The following is a 9,855-nucleotide window of genomic DNA, read 5'->3' on the forward strand; positions in this document are numbered from 1 at the left end:
AGCCAGATCCTCTGTTACGGGACCTCTCTCCTCTGCCTGGGTGCTGGGCCTAAATATCTGACAATGGACTGTTGCATTGGTGGCTGACGTGAAGCCTCATTCTCTGCTATGACATGCAGAATAATTCTCTGCTGACATGAAGACAGATTTTCTGTTACGGGACCTCTCTCCTCTGCCTGGGTGCCGGGGCCAAAATATCTGAGAATGGACTGTTCCAGTGGTGGGTGACGGGAAGCCAGATTCTCTGCTATGGGACCTCTCTCCAATTGATTTTGGTTAATTTTTATTTATTTAATTTTAATTTTTATTAATTTCCCTATTCACATTTGTTTGCAGGGGATTTACCTACATGTTGCTGCCTTTTGCAGCCCTCTAGCCCTTTCCTGGGCTGTTTTACAGCCGTTTTAGTGCCGAAAAGTTCGGGTCCCCATTGACTTCAATGGGGTTCGGGTTCGGGACGAAGTTCGGATCGGGTTCGGATCCCGAACCCGAACATTTTCGGGAAGTTCGGCCGAACTTCTCGAACCCGAACATCCAGGTGTTCGCTCAACTCTATTTATAAAGTGTTAAAAATGACATTTCAGTCTGCTGTGAAATCCAACAGCCACTTCTAGTAGGTCACATTTATTTTAAGAAGCTAATTCAATTTAATCTACATATTCTTCTTTTCAAAAATATATGATATCATTTTCCATTCAATCAGAACTGCACCTACCTGTATCAGGAACTATTTTTGGCTTCTGTCTTCCCTATCTTGCAAGATAGGTTACCCTGAAGCAATTTAATAACATCCAAGTCTTCGTGTAGGATGGAAATTCACATGAGAATATATTAGATATTATGCTAAACTCCTACACAGATGTTCATTTTTCTTGCTGACAATACCTATTAACTATGTGTACAACTATAACCTTTGCCTTGGTGTCATATGACTCCAGGCTCTACTTCATGTATACTTTATTCTACTATATTCTTTTATTGTTCCCTAGAAACCGAACCATAAGATCTGCATGACCCATACTCTTATTATCTCAGTAGTAACATTCGCCTTTCACCTGATACTGTGTAATTTTCTTTGGTGGTTAATACAGAGTAATAATGGTTGACATGTCACTTGGCATTTGTAGCTATCAATTCACAGATCAGCGTGATCTCATTAAAGAGCATTATGGGCTGAGGATAACCTATTGTATGGTTATTTAACTGACATTAAGACATGATTACAATGTTAGTTTTGGTTAAATTATCTCGAAAGACTGGGTGTTTCATACATGGAAAAGACACTAGACCCACTGCTGCTTTGAGGTTTCAGTTCTATGATGGTGAAAATTAGTGTTGTTATGGTTCAATGGTCCTACAATTGTATACCACTGACCATGTCTATGGATGTCTGAAAGACCAATTCCATACAGTTTGAAAATTTACATGATACGATTTGTACCAAGAGTACAAAGAGATTTTTAAAGGAAGAATAGGGGACACGTATCAGAGGATCATCTAGGGAGCCCAGGCTCTTATGCAATAATGGGCCTCAAATGTCCAGCAACCCCATTTAGACATGGCATTAAAGCCAAACACTTGCCAATACGATCCATTCGTAGATGTTAATTCATATTCATAAATAGTCGTAATAATACTTATTTATAGAACACCAACATACAGTGGGGCAAAAAAGTATTTAGTCAGCCACCAATTGTGCAGGTTCTTCCACTTAAAAAGAAGAGAGAAGCCTGTAATTTTCACTATAGGTATACCTCAACTATGAGAGACATAATGAGAAAAACAAATCCAGAAAATCACATTGTCTGATGCTTAACCCCTTATTGACACAGCCTTTTTACACCTTAGGACCAGGCCATTTTTTGAAAATCTGACCAGTGTCACTTTAAGTGATGATAACTTTAAAACGCTTTGACTTATCCAGGCCATTCTGAGATAGTTTTTTCGTCACATATTGTACTTCATGACACTGGTAAAATAAAGTTAAAAAAAATATTTTTTTTTGCATAAAAAAATGTCAAATTTACCAAAAATTGGGAAAAATTAGCAAATTTCAAAGTTTCAGTTTCTCTACTTCTGTAATACATAGTAATACCCTTAAAAATTGTGATGACTTTACATTCCCCATATGTCTACTTCATGTTTGAATTATTTTGGGAATGATATTTTATTTTTTGGGGATGTTACAAGGCTTAGAAGTTTAGAAGCAAATCTTGAAATTTTTCAGAAATTTACAAAAACCCAATTTTTAGGGACCACTACAGCTCTGAAGTCACTTTGCGAGGCTTACATAATAGAAACCACCCAAAAATGACCCCATTCTATAAACTACACCCCTCAAGGTATTCAAAACTGATTTTACAAACTTTGTTAACCCTTTAGGTGTTGCACAAGAGTTATTGGCAAATGGGGATGAAATTTGAGAATTTCATTTTTTTGCCTAATTTTCCATTTTAACCCATTTTTTTCCACTAACAAAGCAAGGGTTAACAGCCAAACAAGACTGTATCTTTATTGCCCTGACTCTGCCGTTTACAGAAACACGCCATATGTGGCCGTAAACTACTGTACGGCCACACAGCGGGGCGTAGAGTGAAAGGTGCGCCGTTTGGTTTTTGGAAGGCATGTTTTGCTGGACAGTTTTTTTGACACCATGTCCCATTTGAAGCCCCCTGATGCACCCCTAGAGTAGAAACTCCATAAAAGTGACCCCATCTAAGAAACTACACCCCTCAAGGTATACAAAACTGATTTTACAAACTTTGTTAACCCTTTAGGTGTTGCACAAGATTTAATGGAAAATAGAGATACAATTTCAAAATTTCACTTTTTTGGCAGATTTTCCATTTTAATATTTTTTTTCCAGTTACAAAGCAAGGGTTAACAGCCAAACAAAACTCGTTATTTATGGCCCTGATTCTGTCGTTTACAGAAACACCCCATATGTGGTCGTAAACCGCTGTACGGTCACACGGCAGGGCGCAGAAGGAAAGGAATGCCATACGGTTTTTGGAAGGCAGATTTTGCTGGACTGGTTTTTTTGACACCATGTCCCATTTGAAGCCCCCTGATGCACCCCTAGAGTAGAAACTCCAAAAAAGTGACCCCATTTTAGAAACTACTGGATAGGGTGGCAGTTTTGTTGGTACAAGTTTAGGGTACATATGATTTTTGGTTGCTCTATATTACACTTTTTGTGCGGCAAGGTAACAAGAAATTGCTTTTTTGGCACCGTTTTTTTTTTTGTTATTTACACCATTCATCTGACAGGTTAGATCATGACGTAATTTTAAAGAGCAGGTTGTCACGGACGCGGTGATACCCAATATGTATACAATTTTTTTTATTTATGTACGTTTTACACAATAATTTCATTTTTAAAACAAAAAAAATGTTTTAGTGTCTCCATAGTCTAAGAGCCATAGTTTTTTAAATTTTTGGGCGATTATCTTAAGTAGGGTCTCATTTTTTGTGGGATGAGATGACGGTTTGATTGGCACTATTTTGGGGTGCACATGACTTTTTGATTGCTTGCTATTACACTTTTTGTGACGGAAGATGACAAAAAATGGCTTTTTTTACACCGTTTTTATTTTAATTTTTTTACGGTGGTCATCTGAGGGGTTAGTTCATGTGATATTTTTATAGAGCCGGTCAATACGGACGCGGCGATACCTAATATGTATACTTTTTTTTTATTTATGTAAGTTTTACACAATGATTTCATTTTTGAAACAAAAGAAATCATGTTTTAGTGTTTCCATAGTCTAAGAGCCATAACTTTTTCAGTTTTTGGGCGATTACCTTGGGTAGGGTATGATTTTTGCGGGATGAGATAACGGTTTGATTGTTACAGTTTTGGCGTAGATGCGACTTTTTTGATCACTTTTATTACCTTTTTTGGGAAGTAAGGTGGGCAAAATTCCAATTTCATCATAGTTTTTAATTTTTTATTTTTATGGCATTCACCGTTCGGGTAAAGTAACATTACAGTTTTATAGATCAGGTCGTTACGGACGCGGCGATACCAAACATGTGTAGGGAATTTTATTTTTTTCATTTTTAATCAGTGATAAATGTGTTTTTTGATTTTTACTTTATTTTTCACTTTTTTCACTTTTTTTTGGACCCAGACCCACTTGGTTCTTGAAGATCCAGTGGGTCTGATGTCTGCATAATACAGTACAATATATATTGTACTGTACTGTATTTTACTTACACTTTGTCTGAACAGATCTATGCTTTCAGCACAGATCTGTTCAGCACCATGGACAGCAGGACGCCTGAGAAGGCGTCCTGTTGCCATGGGAACCTTCCCCGTCTGCTCAGTAGTGGCCAGAACTGCGCAGACGGGGAAGGGTAAGGACGGGGCTTGGGGGGCTGCCTGGAAGCTCTCTCCCTCTCCATTCGGGGGACTGCAAAGGCACAGCAGCCCCCCGATCGGAGAGGGAGGGAGCTCCCTCTTACTGTTAACCTTTTCCATACAGCGGTCCGTACGGACCGCTGTATGGAAAGGGTTAAACGGCTGACATCGCATCACCGATGTCAGCCGTTTATACCAGGGTGCCAGCAATGTGCTGGCACCCTGGTATACCCACTAGACGCCAACGATTACGCAATGGGAGGCGGGCGGGGGATCGCGATCCCGCCTACCGCACCGCCCGCCTCCCGCACCGCCCGCACCGCCCGCACCGCCCGCAACCCTCCCCCTGCACCTCCCACCGTGCTCGAATAACTCAGGGGTGCAGGGGGGAGGGATACATTTATATTTTACGAATGCAAAAGTTTCTGATCCCCGCGGTCAGGGACCGCGGGGATCAGAAACTGCAGAAATCGCAGCAAACCGCAGGTCTGAATTGACCTGCGGTTTGCCGCGATCGCCGACATGGGGGGGTCACGGGACCCCCCCGCGCATTTAGCCTAGGTGCCTGCTCAATTATTTGAGCAGGCACCGGGTTCCGATCACTGCCAGCCGCACGGCAGTGATCGAAAATGCACAGGGCGTACATGTACGCCCTGTGTCCTTAAGTACCAGGGCACAAGGGCGTACCTGTACGCCCTGTGTCCTTAAGGGGTTAAATAATTTATTTGCAAATTAGGGTGGAAAATAAGCATTTGGTCAATAACAAAAGTTCATCTCAATACAGCCATTTTGGGGAAATAAATATTTAATTTACGACTACACTGGTTAAGGCCGTGTGAGATACAGACTCTACATACAGTGGTTTTAATCAGGCATTTGACATACTGCCATTTGGTGCACCAATATTGAATTGAGGCATATACTGGTTCAGGCTGTGAGATAATTCCTTCACATACAGTGGTTTGATACAGGCATTTGATATACAGCCATTTTGTGCAAAGAAATATTTAATTCAGGCCTACACTGGTTCAGAACGTGTGAGATACACCCTCTAAATACAGGGGTTTGATTCAGGCATTTGAAATACAGCCATTTTGGGGAAAGAAATATTTAATTTAGGCCTACACTGGTTCAGACAATGAAAGATACAACCTCTACATACAGGGGTTTGATTCAGGCATTTGAAATACAGCCATTTGAAATATAGCCATTTGAAATACAGCCATTTTGGGCAAAGAAATATTTAATTTAGACCTATACTGGTTCAGACTGTGTGAGATACACCCTCTACATACAGGGTTTGATTCAGGCATTTGAAATATATCCATTTGAAATACAGCCATTTTGGGCAAAAAAATATTTAATTTAGGCCTACACTGATTCAGACCGTGTGAGATACACCCTTTACATACAGGGGTTTGATTCAGGCATTTGAAATACCGGCGTTTGGTGCACCAATATTTAATTCAGGCCTACACTAATTCAGACCATGTGAGATACACCCTCTACATACAGGGGTTTGATTCAGGCATTTGAAATTCAGCCATTTGAAATACAGACATTTTGGGGAAATAAATATTTAATTTAGGCCTACACTGGTTTAGGCCGTGTGAGATACACCCTCTAAATACAGGGTTTTGATTAAGGCATTTGAAATATAGCCATTTTGGGCAATGAAATATTAAATATAGGCCTACAATGGTTCAGACCGAGTGAGATACACCCTCTACATACAGGGATTTGATCCAGGCATTTGAAATACAGCCATTTGGTGCACCAATATTGAATTCAGGCCTACACTGGTTTAGGCTACGTGAGATACACCCGCTACATACAGGGGTTTGATTCAGGCATTTGAAATACAGCCATTTAAAATACAGCCATTTTGGGCAAGGAAATATTTAATTTAGGCCTACACTGGTTTAGGCCGTGTGAGATACACCCCCTACATACAGGAGTTTGATTAAGGCATTTGAAATATAGCCATTTTGGGCAATGAAATATTAAATATAGGCCTACAATGGTTCAGACCGCGTGAGATACACCCTCTACATACAGGGATTTGATTCAGGCATTTGAAATACAGCCATTTGGTGTACCAATATTGAATTCAGGCCTACACTGGTTTAGGCCACGTGAGATACACCCTCTACATACAGGGGTTTGATTCAGGCATTTGAAATACAGCCATTTAAAATACAGCCATTTTGGGCAAGGAAATATTTAATTTAGGCCTACACTGGTTCAGACCATGTGAGATACACCCTCTACACACAGGGGTTTGATACAGGCATTTGAAATACAGCAATTTGAAATATAGCCATTTGAAATACAGCAATTTTGGGCAAAGAAATATTTAATTTAGAACTACACTGGTTCAGACCGTGTGAGATACACCCTTTACATACAGGGTTTGATTCAGGCATTTAAAATACAGTCATTTGAAATACAGCCATTTTGAGAAAATAAATATTTAATTGAGGCCTACACTAAATCAGACTATGTGAGATACACCCTCTACATACAGGGGTTTGATTCAGGCATTTGAAATTCAGCAATTTGAAATACAGCCATTTTGGGGAAATAAATATTTAATTTAGGCCATGTGACACTGGTTTAGGCCATGTGAAATACACCCTCTTAATATAGGGGTTTGATTAAGACATAAGAAATATAGCAATTTTTGGCAAATAAATATTTAATTTAGGCCTACACTAAATCAGACTATGTGAGATACACACTCTACATACAGGGGTTTGATTGATTTAGGCATTTGAAATACAGCCATTTGAAATGCAGCCTTTTTTGTTCAAAGAAATATTTAATTCAGGCCTACACTGGTTTAGAATGTGTGAGATGCACCCTCTACATATAGGGGTTTGATTCAGGCATTTGAAATACAGCCATTTGAAATACAGCCATTTTGGGGAAAGAAATATTTAATTCAGGCCTACACTGGTTTAGACCGTGTGTGATACACACTCTACATACAGGTGTTCAATTCAGGCATTTGAAATACCGCCATTTGGTGCACCAATATTGAATTCAGGCCTACACTGGTTCAGGCCGCGTGAGATACACCCTCTACATACAGGGGTTTGATTCAGGCATTTGAAATACAGCCATTTGAAATACAGCCATTTTGGGCAAATAAATATTTAATTTTAAACTAGACTGGTTCAGACCGTGTGAGATACACCCTCTACATACAGGGGTTTGATTCAGGCATTTGAAATACAGCCATTTAAAATACAACCATTTTGGGGAAAGAAATATTTCATTTAGGCCTTCACTGGATCAGGCCATGTGAGATACACCCTCTACATACAGGGGTTTGATTCAGGCATTTGAAATACAGCCATTTGAAATACAGCCATTTTGTGCAAAGAAATATCTAATTCAGGCCTACACTGGTTCAGACCGTTTGAGAAACACCCTCTACATACAGGGGTTTGATTCATGCATTTGAAATACAGCCATTTGAAATAAAGCCATTTTGGGCAAATAAATATTTAATTTAGGCCTACACTGGTTTAGACCGTATGAGATACACACTCTACATACAGGGGTTTGATTCAGGCATTTGATATAGAGCCATTTTGTGCAAATAAATATTTAATTCAGGCCTACACTGGTTCAGACAGAGTGAGATACACCCTCTACATACAGGGGTTTGATTCAGGCATTTGAAATACAGCCATTTTGTGCAAAGAAATTTCTAATTCAGGCCTACACTGGTTCAGACCGTTTGAGATACACCCTCTACATACAGGGGTTTGATTCAGGTATTTGAAATACAGCCATTTTGTGCAAATAAATATTTAATTCAGGCCTACACTGGTTCAGACAGAGTGAGATACACACTCTACATACAGGGGTTTGATTCAGGCATTTGAAAAATAGCCTTTGAAATACAGCCTGTCACAACCAGACAGCTGAGAAGCTCTGACAGAAGCCTTTCAGAACCTCCTCCTTGAGTTTTCTTTGTTGTGGTGTTCAGTTCCTCATCTCGTTAGCCTCTCTCAGCTGTCATGTAGTTGGACTGATTGCTTCCCTTTAAATTCCTCCCCATAATGCATTACTGGGCGGCTTATACTTCTTCCTGGAGTGTGTGTGCATGCTGATCCTATTTCCCAGTCTGCTACTAAGTTAAGTGCAGTACATTTATCTGTTATTTTCTGTTTGCTAGATCCCAGGTGACCCTGACTCCCTCCGTGTCTGGTGTAGGATGCCGGTGGTCGTGTCCCCTCACTATTGTAGGGTGTTCAGGTGTTATATAGTCGAGGTACGTGGATATGCAACCATCCACCTTTGGGATTTTTGCATAGGCTGAGCAGCCAGGGAAAGTGCCAGGTCTTGTGCAGGGGTCTCTCTTTTGGTTCCTTAGCTTTGGATCCAGTGAGTCATATATGCATGTTGCATTGTCTTGTTTCCTGTACACCGTCCGTGACATTATATGCATGTTGCATTGTCTTGTTTCCTGTACACCGTCCGTGACACAGCCATTTTGTGCAAATACATATTTAATTCAGGCCTACACTGGTTCAGGCCATATGAGATACACCCTCTACATACAGGGGTTTGATTCAGGCATTTGAAATACAGTCATTTGAAATACAGCCCTTTTATGCAAATAAATATTTAATTTAGGCCTACACTGGTTCAGACAATGTAAGATGCACCTTCTACATACAGGGGTTTGATTTAGGCATTTGAAGTACAGCAATTTAAAATATAGCCATTTGAAATACAGCCATTTTGGGCAAAGAAATATATAATTTAGGCCTACAGTGGTTCAGGCCATGTGAGATACACCCTCTACATACAGGGGTTTGATTCAGGCATTTGAAATACCACCATTTGGTGCACCAATATTTAATTTAGGCATAAACTGGTTCAGGCTGTGTGAGTTATACCCTCTACATACAGGGGTTTTATTCATGCATTTAAAATACAGCCATTTGAATCACAGACATTTGAAATATAGCCATTTTGGGGAAATAAATATTTAATTTCGGCCTACACTGGTTTAGGCCGTGTGAGATACACCCTCTAAATATAGGGGTTTGATTAAGGCATTTGAAATATAGACATTTTGAGCAAATAAATATTTAATTCAGGCCTACACTGGTTCAGACCGTGTAAGATACACCCTCTACATATAGAGGTTTGATTCAGGCATTTGAAATACCGCCATTTGGTGCACCAATATTGAATTCAGGCCTATACTGGTTCAGGTCGTGTGGGATAAACCCTCTACATACAGGGGTTTGATTCAGGCATTTGAAATACAGCCATTTTGTGCAAAGAAATATCTAATTCAGGTCTACACTGGTTCAGACCGTGTGAGATACACCCTCTACATACGTGGGTTTGATTCAAGCATTTGAAATATAGCCATTTGAAATATCGCCATTTTGGGCAAAGAAATATTTAATTTAGGCCTACACTGATTCAGACCATGTGAGATACACCCTCTACATACAGGGGTT

This window comes from Bufo gargarizans, chromosome 2 (assembly GCF_014858855.1).
Source record: "Bufo gargarizans isolate SCDJY-AF-19 chromosome 2, ASM1485885v1, whole genome shotgun sequence".
Lineage (NCBI taxonomy): Eukaryota > Metazoa > Chordata > Amphibia > Anura > Bufonidae > Bufo > Bufo gargarizans.